Here is a 15119-nt window from a genome sequence, read left to right on the forward strand (position 1 = left end):
TAAGTGTTCTTGACTCCCTTGTCATTATATTTCATGAGTAAATCTTCATTTTTGGTGTTAGATTATTGATATTTGAAGAGAAATGGAGAAATTTTCTAAAATTCCATAAAGATGAATTTTTAAAATTTGAAAGCCAATCCGATGTCGGATTTTGGTAAAATTTATATGGTTGGACTGGTGGTTGGAAGGGGGTTCATATTCCGTGACTTTTGTCATATTCCGAGACGTGGTCCCCACAGGCGATTTTTGGGTTAATTTCGGATTTTGTTGGAAAATTAGTATTTTCATATGGAATTGATTCCTATAATATGTATTGAATGAATCGAATTTATTGTGGCTAGATTCGAGGCATTCGGAGGTCGATTTGAGATGAAAAGGCATTGCGGAGTAGGATTTTGCTCGGATTAAGGTAAGTAACATTTATAAATCTGGTCCTGAGGGTATGAAACCCCGGACATTATGTCGTATGACTAATTTGGAGGTGATGCACATGCTAGGTGACGGGCGTGTGGGCGTGCACCGTAGGGATTGTGACTTGGTCCGTCCCGCGAGATTGTGGAATCAATTGTCCTACTGTTTAATATATGTTCCCTCTATTTTCATAGAAATTGACTGTACTTCATGTTAAAAATTATGTTTAGGCCTTATGTGATCACTATTGAGACCTGAGAGGTCGTGAACTTGCTGAATTAGCTGTTAAATTATTGTTTGTACTCAGCCATAGCTTTTTTTGCTTATTATTCCTTTATCTCTTACTATTTATTGTTGATATATGATATTACTTCTGTTTAGGCTGTTTATATGATTTTTGAGAGTCCGAGAGACTGGAGAGATTGATGACTGAGTAAGGACGAGGGCCTAGTTGTGAGATATTAATACTATAGCACGAGTTGTCCATGCAGCACGTGAGTTGCCCATGCGGATCCAGATATTGATACTATAGCACGTGAGTTGTCTGTGCGGATCCAGATATTGATACTATAGCACATGAGTAGTCCATGCAGCACGTGAGTTGCTCGTGCTGATTCAGATATTGATACTATAGCATGTGAGTTGTCTGTGCAACATGTGACTTGTCCGTGCGGATCCAGATATTGATACTATAGAACGTGAGTTGTTCGTGCAGCACGTGAGTTGTCCGTGCGGATCCAAATATTATATTATAGCACGTGAGTTGTCCGTGCAGCACGTGAGTTTTTCGTGCAGCAGGTGAGTTGTTCGTGCAGCACGTGAGTTATTCGTGTAGCACGTGAGTTATCCGTGCAGATTATAGCGCTTGGGCTGAATGAGCCCTGCTAGGAGTCTGCACAACCCCAGTGAGTGCACGTATATGTTAGCATGTGAGTTTTCCGTGCAGCACGTGAGTTGTCTGTGCAGTTTATAGCGCTTGGGTTGAAGGATCCCCTCCGGAGTCTGCACACCCCCAGTGAGCGCAGGTGTCTATTGAGTATGATTATTGAGGGCTGAAAGCCGAGTGATTAAGCTGTGGAGATGAGCTGAGTGATTATTGCCTTGAGAGGCCATATTTGTTTTCAGTTAATTGCTACACTTAGTTGCTATTTGTCCCTATCGTACATATTTCTGGAATATTTGATATCTGGTTTTTTTGAGTACGCACTGATAAGACTTAAACTGTTAAATCGAAAGTATGACTACTCTTATTTGAAAGTTAATGAGATAACTATAATTGCATAGCTCGTCACTACTTCTCAGTTCCTTATTTATTTCTGTTACTTACTGAGTTGGTGTACTCACATTACCCCCTGTACCTCGTGTACAGATCCAGACACTTCTAGTCACGGCGGTTGCTGATTGAGGAGTCAGACTCATGAGACTATTGAGGTAGTTGCATGGCATTTACTGACCTTGACTCTCCTTTCCTTTCATGTTGTATTGTTCTATATTTTCAGATAGTGTTTTATCAGTCGGATGTTGTTATCATTTAGATGCTCATGCACTCAGTGACACCGGGTTTTGGGGATGGATTGTATAGTACTTTTGGAATTATATTCTATTTTTAAAAGGATTTCTTTAATATTAACTGCTTCTGCCTTTATTTAAAAGTTCTACTGCGTTGAGATGTCGAGTTGAGGCTTGCCTAGTTCCACGATAGGCGCCATCATGATAGGTGAGATTTTGGGTCGTGACAAGTTGGTATCAGAGCACTAGGTTACATAGGTCTCACGAGTCAAGAGCAGGTTTAGTAGAGTCTTGCGGATCGGTGTGGAGACGTCTGTACTTATCTTCGAGAGGCTGCAGAACCCTCTAGGAAATTTCACATTCTTGAATTCTCATCGTGCGACATTGATTCAACTTGAAACGTAACTACTTGAATTTCTTTCACGCATTCGTGTACGCACATGAGCGCTCGGTATCTATTGTGCATCGACAGCTTGTGATTCCCTAGATAAGGTGCGAGATGTGATTTCTGTGTGTGATGTTGGGCCAGTCTGGAGGATTTGAGGCCAGGTTTTGTCTGTGGCTTGAGTACTGAGATTTCGATTGTGTGAGCACGTGCATTTGGGACTTATATGTCCGTTTGTTCCCTTACTGGTGGGATTTCTGACTAGATGACTAGGGGGTGAGTATGATTTGATTGTGAGATGTGTTAAAATTGTTTGAATGTGACGGGAAGAGTTTGTTGAGGATGTAGCAAGGATTATTGGGTGTTTGACTTCTGTCTTGAGTTGGCAAATGGCCTCGAGCTATGGGTGTATTGAAGGACCTCACGTGTAGTTTAGTTGTGGAGCGGAGTAAATCTTCATGTTGTGTTATGAGTTCAGACTCAGAGGGGGATTAAGTGATTGTATAATAGTTATGATTATGGAAGAGTATAGAGAGATACCAGTTTGAGGCTAAGCAAGTAGATTATCTTCTGCGGGATGTTCTGAGGTTTGTGTGATCCTTCTATTGTTGGTTGGCAGTCCTCTTTTACCAGTGAAATATACTTGTTGCAATTTGAGTTTGGATCGCTTATAAGAGTGGGCTTGCCTGTTACGAAAGTGAATGCGAGATTTGAAAATGGTTTGAGGAATTAGATGGGTTGTGTTGCATGGGCTTATGAAGGATTTAGCTTAATCTCATCCAGTTAGGGCAGCTCAACCAGTTATTGCGGCACAGGCCGATGACAAGCCTGCCTTGTCTTTTGAGGCTTTGGTGAGATTGGATAAGTTTACCTAGCTATTTCTAGTCCATTTCAGTGGTACACCTTCTGAGGACCCATATGATTTTCTAAATCGCTGCCATGAAGTATTGCAGAATATGGGAATAGTTGAAAGAAATAGGGGTTGATTTTACTGTGTTTCAGATGACGGGTTCCGCCAAGAGGTGGTGGAAAGATTAGGTATTTACTAGACCCATTATAGTTCCGTCTAAAGATGCAGACGTATTAAGAAGATCACCCAGTAAATCATGTAGGGGGCAATGGACCTTGACATCTGGTTGATTTATATGAGTTACAAATGTCAACATTGTGGATTATCGGATGTTGTGACCCATGACTTCGCGGCAAATGGGGATGTTTACTATCAATGAATGGATCGAATGGTCATGTGTTATATCAATTTTGACCTGAAATGTATATATATATATATATATATATATAGTACTGAAAGGCTCCCCAATAATTTACACATATTTAAGGCCTGAGACATGCAGGGGACAAGGTTGGGACTTGCAGTAAGTCTGCCTCTTTAATTATCCACTACTTAAGTATCAAAGGAGTTAGAAAAACAAGCTTTAATTTATTGAAGGTCTGCTTAGTGTGGAAGTCAAGGTTGCAGATATTAGGGTGCTTCAGAGGAAGTACAGTGGTTGACGATCTTCTGGACTATGTAGTTCGTGCCAAGATTTATCTTGATGGAGCTATACTTTTGTGATTATTGTGCATAATTAGGGGAAAAAGTTACCCCAAAGAAGAATCGAAGAGTATATGAATAAATAGGTTAGCTCAGCAGTGTTGAGTCAACATAGCAAAAGAAGAAATTAGCCGCCGGTATTTGTGGCAAGCCTATGAAGAGCGCAGACTAGCCAATACAACACCACCTACTTAGCTCAACTTTCAGAAATATTTTTGAAGGAGTTTGTCTCCCGGATTCTCTGTAATATGTGGTATATGTGGTCTGAACGGTTGTGTCAGGTCACCCTAACAGTGTTAGAATATGTCATCAGGTTCAATAAGTTAGCTGTCATACTCCTACTTTGGTTCCTAAGCTAGAGAGCGAGTCCACAGACTCATTAAAGGACTCAATTATGATCTTGAAATTTAGTAAAACCCGGGAAGCTATAGGTTGATGCTTCATTTCGACTAGTGGTAGAAATTGCCAAAATGTTAGAATGTGTTTTGGATGAGGAAAAGAGGAAGCTAAGAAGACCAAGAGCTCTCAAGGTTTCAAAGGATTCAGTGGATTTTACTCTGCAACTACAAATCATTATGACAGGGGCTCGGCCAGCCGGCCATCCCAGTCAATATATCTGATTACTCGGGGTGCTCCAGTAAGTTCTTTTAATGCACTACCAACATGAGGTTCATATAATGATTATTCCGGTTATCTAGCATAGACTCAATATGAGCAACTGAACCCTCAAGGGGATTGTTATGAATGTGGTAGTACTACGCACATCATGGGAAAATTGTACTAGACTTGGAAGAAACATAATTTTTAAAAGCACCCAGGCTACGTGCCCCATTGCAGTTACTACTCCACTTAAATGACCAGCCAGAGGTAGGGGTCAGGATGTTAGAGGTGGGGGTGAGACTCCTAGATGTGGAGACCCAGCCCGTTGATATATTTTTCTATGGTATGCCTGAGGTCGCAACACCATATGGTGTCATTACAAGTACGGTCTTGAATTATTATAAGGTTATAATTTTCTTAACTTGATTCGGTTCTGAGTATCGAGGCAATTCCTCCTATTGTGCTCCACTTATGAGTGAACTTCGTAATTCTGAAATCTACTTATGTGAATACTCCTGTTGGGAGATTCGATAGAGATAGCTATGTCTATCATTATGTGTTGTGATTTTGTTAAACGGAAAATTATTCAAAAGAAGAAAATGGAATGTTCCAATTTGGCACAATGTGCATATTACTTGTGGTACAGAGTTGAGGATGAGATCCTCGCATTATATATAATGTGAAATATTTAAATCGAGCTACAAGCTGCGGTGGATGTTATATAAGGATGAGGTCCTTGTGGTGAAAAAAAATATGTGTTTACATGCTCCCTTTGTGAAATTAAAATTTGTACTATAGTACTTATAGGGAGTCATGCCTATTAGACTTATTTGAAAATTCTTATATGAATATCTTTGTGCATAATTTGCCATATTTATATTGTAATTATTGAGTTTTAGATTACGAGGTGAGTGCCCAGGGATGTAAATTGTTACTCGTTAATTCGGGTAAGTAATTATGAGATTTTCATGCCTCGTTGTAAGTAAACTGGAGGTTTGAAATGAGATTTTGTTAACATGAGGTTAATTGGCGATGTTGTAATATATTATGAACAACTATTAAGACTAGAGATGTGATTATGGTCATACATATGACGTGTTTTATGTCAAGATATCATTGTGATAATGTCGTGTTTGCAATGCAGAGATTAGTGTTACTGATATATACTTTGTGGTGCTTTGTTAGGTTGTGGACATGTTGTTAGGATTTGTTTTGGTGTTACTCTAACAGGTGGATAGGCCTAATTACAGGGGAGACTCTGCCAAAATTTCTGAAAAATTTGGGAGTTAGAAAAATTTGGGATATTGAGATGTGCAAAGAAAGAGATAAGTTACATTATGTGTTTGAAGACGGACTCTACTTCTCATTTGAGGACGAATGACCCTCAGTGGGGGAGAATATAACACCCCGTATTTGATGGGTGCTTAGGCACGAGTTGCTATTGCCAATCGAGACTAGTATCATGTGTTGATGTGAAAATCGGACCTTTTTGGAAATGATTGGAGTGTAAGAAATTTGGTCTTAAAGTTTACAAATATGGATAAAGAAAATAATCTCAATTGAAATGGTGTTTTTGGACTTATGTCGAAGGCAGTAATGTGGGATCAATCGCGAATATTTGTGTAAAAGTAAAATCATCAATTTGGTAACCTGTGAATAATTCTTAGTACGTTCGAGGACGAACGTTTGTTTTAGAGGTAGAGAATGTGATGACCAAAAATGTTATCTTTAAGTTAAATAATCATCTCGATGTTTTAAGACCTTGAAAAGCGCTATTAATTATTTCTCGACTTACGTGCACAGTCCGTATAATTTTCTGGAGGGCTTTTATGAAAATGGATTAAATTGTGAATTCTAGCTTTAAAACTCAACTGAGTTGACTTCGGTTAACATTTTGAGTAAACGAACCCGGATCCATGTTTTGACCATTCCGGTAGTACCGTATCGTAATTTGGGACTTGGTCATATGCCCGAAATTAAATTCGGAGGTCCCTAGATCAAATTATCGTCATTTAACGGAATCTAGAAATCTAAGGCTAAAGATTTTTTAAATTTGACTAGAGATTTGACTTTTGAGCAAACGACTCAGGAATGGATTTTTGATAATTCCAATAGCTCCGTATGATGATTTTGGGATTAGGAGTATGTCCGGATATTTATTTCGAGGTCCGTAGCTAAAATAGACTTGAAATGGCGAAAATAAGAAATTTAATTTTGGAAGTTTGACCGAGGGGTTGACTTTTTGATATCGGGGTCGGAATCCAGTTATGAAAATTTTCATAGCTTCGTTATGTCATTTATGACTTGTATGCAAAATTTGAAGTCATTCGGACTTGATTTGATAGGGTTTTGGCATCGAATATAGAAGTTGGACGTTCTTAGATTCATTAGGCTTGAATTGGGGTGTGATGCACGGTTTTAGCATTTTATGATATGATTTGAGGTTTCGACTAAGTTCGTATGATGTTTTAGGACTTGTTGGTGTATTTTATTAAGGTCCCGAGGGCCTCGGGTGGATTTCGGAAGGTTAACGGATCAATTCGGACTTGTATTTATCTGCTGAAATTTTCTGGGTAGTTTCTGCATTTTTTGCATGTGTGAACAGTGACCGCACCTATGTGAACAGTATCCGTGTATAGTAGCCGTGTACAATATCCGTGAACAGTATCCGTAAACAGTATCCGTGAAAAGTAACACGCTAAACAGTGCCGCGAAAAAAATTCTGGACAGTGCATAACGAGCAGTCCAAGTTTTCTTTTATTTTTGGACTTCCAAGCTCGGTTTGGGCGATTTTCAGAGGCAAAGTTCACCACAAAACTTGGGGTAAGTGTTCTTGACTCCCCTGTGATTATATTTCATGAATAAATCTTCATTTTTGGTGTTAGATTATTGATATTTGAAGAGAAATGGAGGAATTTTCTAAAATTCCATAAAGATGAATTTTTAAGATTTGAAAACCAATCCGATGTCGATTTTGGTAAAATTTATATGGTTGGACTCATGGTAGGATGGGGGTTCATATTCCGTGACTTTTGTCGTATTCCGATATGTGGGTCCTACGGGCGATTTTTGGGTTAATTTCAGATTTTGTTGGAAAATTAGTATTTTCATGTGGAATTGATTCCTATAATATGTATTGAATGAATCGAGTTTATTGTGGCTAGATTCGAGGAATTCGAAGGTCGATTTGAGAGGAAAAGGCATTGCGGAGTAGGATTTTACTCGGATTGAGGTAAGTAATGGTTATAAATCTGGTCCTGAGGGTATGAAACCTCGGACATTGTATCGTATGACTATTTTGGAGGTGACGCACATGCTAGGTGACGGGCGTGTGGGCGTGCACCGTAGGGATTGTGACTTGGTCCATCCCGCGAGACTGTGGAATCAATTAGCTTACTGTTTAATACATGTTCCCTCTGTTTTCATAGAAATAGATTGTACTTCATGTTAGAAATCATGTTTAGGCCTTATGTGATCACTGTTGAGACTTGAGAGGTCGTGTACTTGTTGAATTAGCTGCTAAATTATTGTTTGTACTCAGTCATAGCTTTTCTTGCTTATTATGCCTTTGTTTCTTACTGTTTATTGTTGATACATGATATTACTTTTGTTTGGGTTATTTATATAATTTCTGAGAGTCCGAGAGACTGGAGAGATTGATGACTGAGTAAGGCCAAGGGTCTAGTTGTGAGATATTGACACTATAGCTCATGAGTTATCTGTGCAGTATGTGAGTTGCCCGTGCGGATCCAGATATTGATACTATAGCACGTGAGTTGTCCGTAAAGCAGGTGAGTTGTCTGTGCGAATCCAAATATTGATACTATAGCACGTGAGTTGTTCGTGCAGCACGTGAGTTGTCCGTGAAGCACGTGAGTTGTTCGTGCAGATCTAGATATTGATACTATAGCACGTGAGTTGTCCGTGAAACACGTGAGTTGTCCGTGCGAATCCAAAAATTATATTATAGCACGTGAATTGTCCATGCAGCACGTGAGTTGTTCGTGCAGATTATAGCACTTGGGCTGAATGAGCCCTTCTAGGAGTCTGCACACCCCTAGTGAGCGCAGGTATATGATAGCATATGAGTTGTCCGTGCAGCACGTGAGTTGTCCGTCCAATTTATAGCGCTTGGGCTGAAGGAGCCCCTCGGAGTCTGCACACCCCCAGTGTGCGCAGGTACCTATTGGTATGATTATTGAGGGCTGAGAGCCGAGCGATTAAGCTGTTGAGATGAACTGAGTGACTGTCGCCTTGAGAGGCCATATTTGTTTTCAGTTAATTGCTATGCTTAGTTTCTATTTGTCCCTGTCGTACCTATTTCTGGAATATTTGATATCTGGTTTATTTGAGTACGTACTGATGAGACTTAAACTATTAAATCGAAAGTATGACTACTCTTATTTGAAAGTTATTAAGATAACTGTATTTGCATAGCTCGTCACCAATTCTCAGTTCCTTATTTATTTCTGTTACTTACTAAGTTGGTGTACTCACGTTACCCCCTTGTACCTAGTGTACAGATCCAGACACTTCTGGTCACGGCGATTGCTGATTGAGGAGTCAGACTCAGGAGACTATTGAGGTAGCTGCATGGCATTCGCTGACCTTGACTCTCCTTTCCTTTCATGTTGTATTGTTCTATATTTTCAGACAATGTTTTATCAGTCGGATGTTGCTATCATTTAGATGCTCATGCACTTAGTGACATCGGGTTTTGGGAATGGATTGTATAGTAATTTTGGAGTTATATTCTATTTTCAAAAGGATTTCTTTAATATTAACTGTTTCCGCCTTTATTTAAAAGTTCTACTGTGTTGAGATGTTGATTTGAAGCTTGCCTAGTTCCACAATAGGCGCCATCATGACAGGTGAGATTTTGGGTCGTGACACATCCCTAAGCCTTTTACCCATTTGATAAAAATAACAAAAACAATTACTCATTTTCTAGTCTCTTTTCCTTAATTGGTCATTGTAAGTGTCAATTTTAGAAGTAGAAAATAAAACCCCTTATTTGGAATCACAATTGAGCTATCTTATTTATGCTTATCAAGTGTACACTTTAACACCCATATTTAACTCCCTATGAAAATCTATCCCGACTCTTGTTGGGTATTATTCTTCCAATGACCATTTTCACTCACTTTTGAGTGTGAATTGGACGTGAAACATTAAAGCAAGAGCCTGAAAAATCAGTAAGATAAACTGAATTATATATATATATTCATTTAAATGTCCTGGCCTTGTATGTGGCCTTTCTGATCTTCTTAAATGACTTTCACGAACTTGTATAGGACTTTGTATGATTGATGAGATTGGAGACGAAGAAGGATAAGATAGTAGTTAGACTCTCTCTACTTGTGAAATGGGATGAGAAGAATAGTCAGATGTGAGATGAGGGTCTGAGACAACTGTTGGCTGAGAACGTATATTGTTGATGTCTTCAGTAGTTGAAGGTGTAAATTCAGATTGGTTTTGTGAAGGTGTTGGACTAAAAAAAGAAAGGTGTAGAATGTTAATTTGTTGACGAAAAAGAATAAAAAAGGGTAAATATGTTCATAAAACTTTAAATCTCTAGATACTATCATTCTCTTGCGCTTTAATTCCAGTACTTTATATCCCTTCTTTCTATAAGGATATCCCATAAATACACATGCATTGGCTCTAGATTCAAACTTTCCTCTGTTATGTGAAATTGTAGAAGTGTAACACAGACAACCAAAGCTTCTTAGGAATGAATAAGAGAGTACCCTTCCAAACAAAATCGGATATGGTGTTCTGTTCTTAAGAATTCTAGAGTGATATCTATTGATTAAAAAAGTTGCAGTCAACAAGCATTCTCCCCAGTATGACATAGATAACTTAGATTGATGTTGCAGTGCGCTAGAAACTTCCAATAGATATCTATGTTTCCTCTCAACAATCGCATTTTATTGTGGAGTATGAACGCATGATGTCTGATGAATTATGCCATAAGATGCAAAAATTCGAAAGAAATTGTATTCCCCCAAGATCTAAAGCATTGTCTGACCTAATTACTTTTACTTTTGCATTGAATTGTCTTTTCACCATGGCCAAAAATACTTCAGCAGATAAAAAGCATTGCTCTTAATTTTTAAGAGATAACTCCATATACCTCTACTATAATCATCAACTATAGTTAGGACGCATTTATGTCCATCATGTGTAGGTGTTCTGTATGGGCCCCATATATCAATGTGTATTAATTTAAGAATTGATTTCACTGGATGAAATTGGCAACCTTGATTGTCTTGCCAATGGAGAAATAGTGCAAGTAGAATCAAAACAAAAGGGAGACAATGATTTTGAACAAATATTTTTAATTGCTGAAAATGGCATGTGCCCTGATCTAAGGTGCCAAAACCTTAAATCATAAGCATTCTTTACAGGAATTGAAAGACAATTGAAAATTGAAAAGAAACTAGGCTGTTCTTGACTACATAAAGAAGTTGGATTCTCTGAAGTTAACTTCTTAGGATGCCGAATGATAGACTCTAGAAGATAAAGGCATGTCTTAGCTTCACCAAACTCCGGAGGCCTCTTCACTGAAGGGGCCTGCAACAGTCAATCATGTGGGAAAAAAATAGCAAACATTGTAATCATTAACATAATCTTTGAATTGAAATCAGATTATACTTGAAACTAGGAAGAAACAGTATATTCTTAAGAATAATATTTGAGTTAAGAATGACATTTCCAACTTGAGTGACTTTAACCCTAAATGAGGTTGTAAGTTTGACAAAACGAGGAAAAACAAGAGGTTTTAGTTCTAAAAAAATCTTTGAATCAAAACACATGTGTTCTGTTACACCATTCTCCAATATCCAAGTGATTTGTTTGAAATGAAAAATTCTAGAAATTGAGTTCTTGAAAATATTACCAGAGTAGCTTGCAACATTTGCCGCAATCTCTAAGTCTGATGTTCCTGCCTGGTGTGCATTCACATTCTGAAGAAATTGCATGAGATGTGAGTACTATTGTTGAGTGATTTGCTACCCCTTGTTTCCTGCATCAAATGAATTTGCACCTTGGTCATGTTCTCCCTTTGTTGAGAAAATTGCATTGCTTATCACATTTCCCTGAAATCTCATAGCTTTAGTGAACTTGAAATCACTTGAAAATCTTATTATCCTGTAGCACTTATCAACTATGTGTGTAGTTTTCTTGCAGTGAGATCAAAGCAGATTGTTCCTCTTTCCTTTGGACTCAAAGTTTCCAGGTTTCTAATTGAAATTGCCTTGATTTCCAGCCAAGAATGATGCAGACACTCCAGAAAACTATGAGTTTACATAGACCTCTCTTTGTTTCTCATCTTGCATCAGAAGTGCATGTGCATGGTTGACATTAGGCAGTGATGACATTATCAGTATGTTACTATTAACACTTGAGTAAACATCATTCAGATTCATCAAAAAGTGAATCAACCTCTCATCTTGAAGAGGCTTTGCCACTCTTGTTTTTCCTCCATACTGACATGCATAAGTGCAGTTAATATTAGTATTTAGGGCATCTAGTTCATCCCACAATCCTTTGATTTTTGTGAAGTATCCTGCAATGTTATTTGACCCATACACTAAATCACTTAACTTCTTCTGCAAATGATAAAGTTTTGCTCCATTGGACTGTCCAAACCTGTCCCCAAGCTCCTTCCACAGAACTCTTTCTGTCTTGGAATAAATGACACTATCAGCCATTTCTTTTGGCAGTGAGTTAAGCAACTATGATATCACCATATCATTTGATCTACTCCATAATTTAAAGCCTGCTGAATCTGAAGCTGGTGCAATATGAGTTCCATCAATGAATCCTATTTCGTTCTTTGCAGAAAGGGCAATCGAAATAGACCTACTCCATCCTCCATACCCTTTTCCATTGAAGGTTGAGTTCACCAAGTTCATTCCTGGTGAATCTGATGTATGAAGAAAGAAAGGGTGAAAGTGGTTTGGTGCAGTATTTGCAATGTTTCCAGTGCTTGCAGAGGTTGCATCAGATGTTGAACCCATTTCCAAACTTGGATTGAATATGCTGAAGAAAGAAAATAAAGAAAGAAAGAAGAAGGCAACCAAGAGATTAGGATCTCAGAGTTGCTCTGATACCATGTAGGAATTTAGGAAAAATTTCCTTTTGTTTTCATCGCTGTAGTATAATATATTTATACAAGTATTTTGCTAAAAACAGAAAAGAAAAAACCTGCTATATATGTACACTATCTATTGGTTGAACACTATAATCCAAATCTAGCTATGGTACCTCTTTAGTATACAACTAATGTACTTATACAGCTAATGTACCAGTTGTACAATTCCTATATATATCCGCGGGTTGTGTAATAAATCAGCCTGATTTAACGGTTGTGATGCAGCATCAATATCTTATCTAAGAGCATACATTCCTCCACTTGGCTTGTTTGCATTTTTGCATGGCTCTATTCAAAACAATCGGACAACTCTGGTTGTGTCTTTTAGTATTTGATATTGTGGGTTGGGCAGCTCTATATTTTCCATTAACTTTATCTGATAACTGAAAGATTAAGTCTTTATTCTCTTTTACTTGTCTGCATTCCTGAACCTTATTCTTGCTTTCTTAAAACTCTTATGTTGTTCTGCTTTTTTTTTTTCTGAATCCTTGAGATGAGAACGATGAGAATTGGAATTGAAGATTTCAATTTCTAACATATTTTCTTAATGTTTGAAGATCATAACTATCTATCTTTTTCTTCTCTATTTATTTTTCTTATCATTTTCTACTCGGTAGCATTGTTTAATTATTTATTCTGGTCAACAGTACTATTTATATCCCAAGTAAATATTTAACGATTTATTAGAGTAACATAATAAACTTGTTAAGCTTTTATTGTATCAATATGTTAATTAGACCTCAAATATAAGTGGATGCAAATTAAGTTAGATTGTAAATCCAAAGATACTGTTTTGGATCAAGTTTGCACAATATTTACTAGAATATCGCACGCCATTAATAGTATCAATACACTTTATATATAGATTCTTTTGTTTTACTCAACTTTTAATATGGACTTTGTTTAACACTAAACACTTTTTGGAATACATGTCCCCACTTTTATAGGGTCATGGGGACATGTCGTGACAAATTCCTACTGACATGGTTATTTTTCTCCAAGTTATAAAATGTGTTCCCACATAAATTTTGTGCTTATGGTGATAGGTGAGTTCATGTAACCATCTTCCGTATTATAATAGAACACCTTTAGGGGTCGTTTGGTAGGATGTATAAGAATAGTGCGGAATAAGTTGTATTAGTAATGTATGTATTAGTAATGTATGTATTAGTAATGCAAACACTAGTTATGGAGATATTATTTTTTATCTATTGTTTGGTGTGGTGTATTAAAATTATAATGCATTGCATAATTTTTAAGAAAAAATAGTTGTTTACAAAAATGCCCTCCATATTCTCTAGCTTTGAGGGACTTTAAGGATAATTTTGTCTTTAACCATACTAATGCATGCATTAATAGCCTTGGTATAACTAATGCAATGGTTTTCTATGCATAGGATAATGCAAAGTATGATGTATAACTAATACAAGTATTAGTTATACACAGGTTAAAAAATGTACCAACAAGGTATTAGTAATGCATAGAGCTAATGCTTGCATTAGTTTTTCTAATACCTCCTACAAAACGACAACTCATAGCATTGATTCGTAATGAAACTCACCTAGACTTACACGTTAATTAATTAAATTTGACGTGCTTATCGGGTAAGGTTTAGTAATTTTTCTCATGATTTTTGAAGGAAAGAAAAGAAATAGAAAAAGGATAAAATTTGCTCGTGTATTATTTAAATTGTGCAACCTTACCATCTATTAAACTTTTGATCTAATATTATTTCACTATTAAGAAAAAATTTCGTTTTTTCGCTTAACCCCTAATGAAACTTCAATTTGTAAATTTTAAAATATAAAAAAAATAGGATAAATTTGAACCATTTTTGTACAGAATTTGAATATGTGGATTCTGAGTAATTCACGTGGGAGTTTGGTAATTGCAAGGACAAATAGAAACGACTTGCTAATGACAAAAGTATAATACTCTGTCCATTTCAATTTAGACGAGGTAGTTTGACTCGGGATAGAGTTTAAGAAAAAAAAAGATTTTTGAAACTTGTGGTTAGGGGTGTTCATTAAAATCCGAAAACCCGAACCAAACCGACCAGAAAAACCGATACTTTTTGGTTTGGTTTTGAAATTTAAAAACAGATCAAATTTGGCTTGGTTTTGGCTTTAATAAAAAAAAACGAACCAAACTGAATATAGGAGTAGCTATTTTAAATTTGTTATTACACACACACACACACACACATATATATATATATATACTTTTATACAAAGTTTCAAAAATTTTATAGTAATGCTAATCGTTTGCACTTTTAGTACATGTCTTTACCTTTACATTCTAGTTTGATTGGTAGTTTTCTTTTGTTAAGTGTAAGAATCTATTTCATGTTAAAAATAATATATTTTTAATTGAGTCCTTAAATTATTCATCACTATTTGATTCAATTATCATCAATATATCTTGGTAAATAATAGATTTCTCAAAGGTCAATTGATTTGATAGTGTTACGTTGAAAATGTAGTCGCCGAAATATGTGTTTGGTA

Source organism: Nicotiana sylvestris, chromosome 3, assembly GCF_000393655.2.
Source record: "Nicotiana sylvestris chromosome 3, ASM39365v2, whole genome shotgun sequence".
In the NCBI taxonomy this organism is placed as follows: domain Eukaryota; kingdom Viridiplantae; phylum Streptophyta; class Magnoliopsida; order Solanales; family Solanaceae; genus Nicotiana; species Nicotiana sylvestris.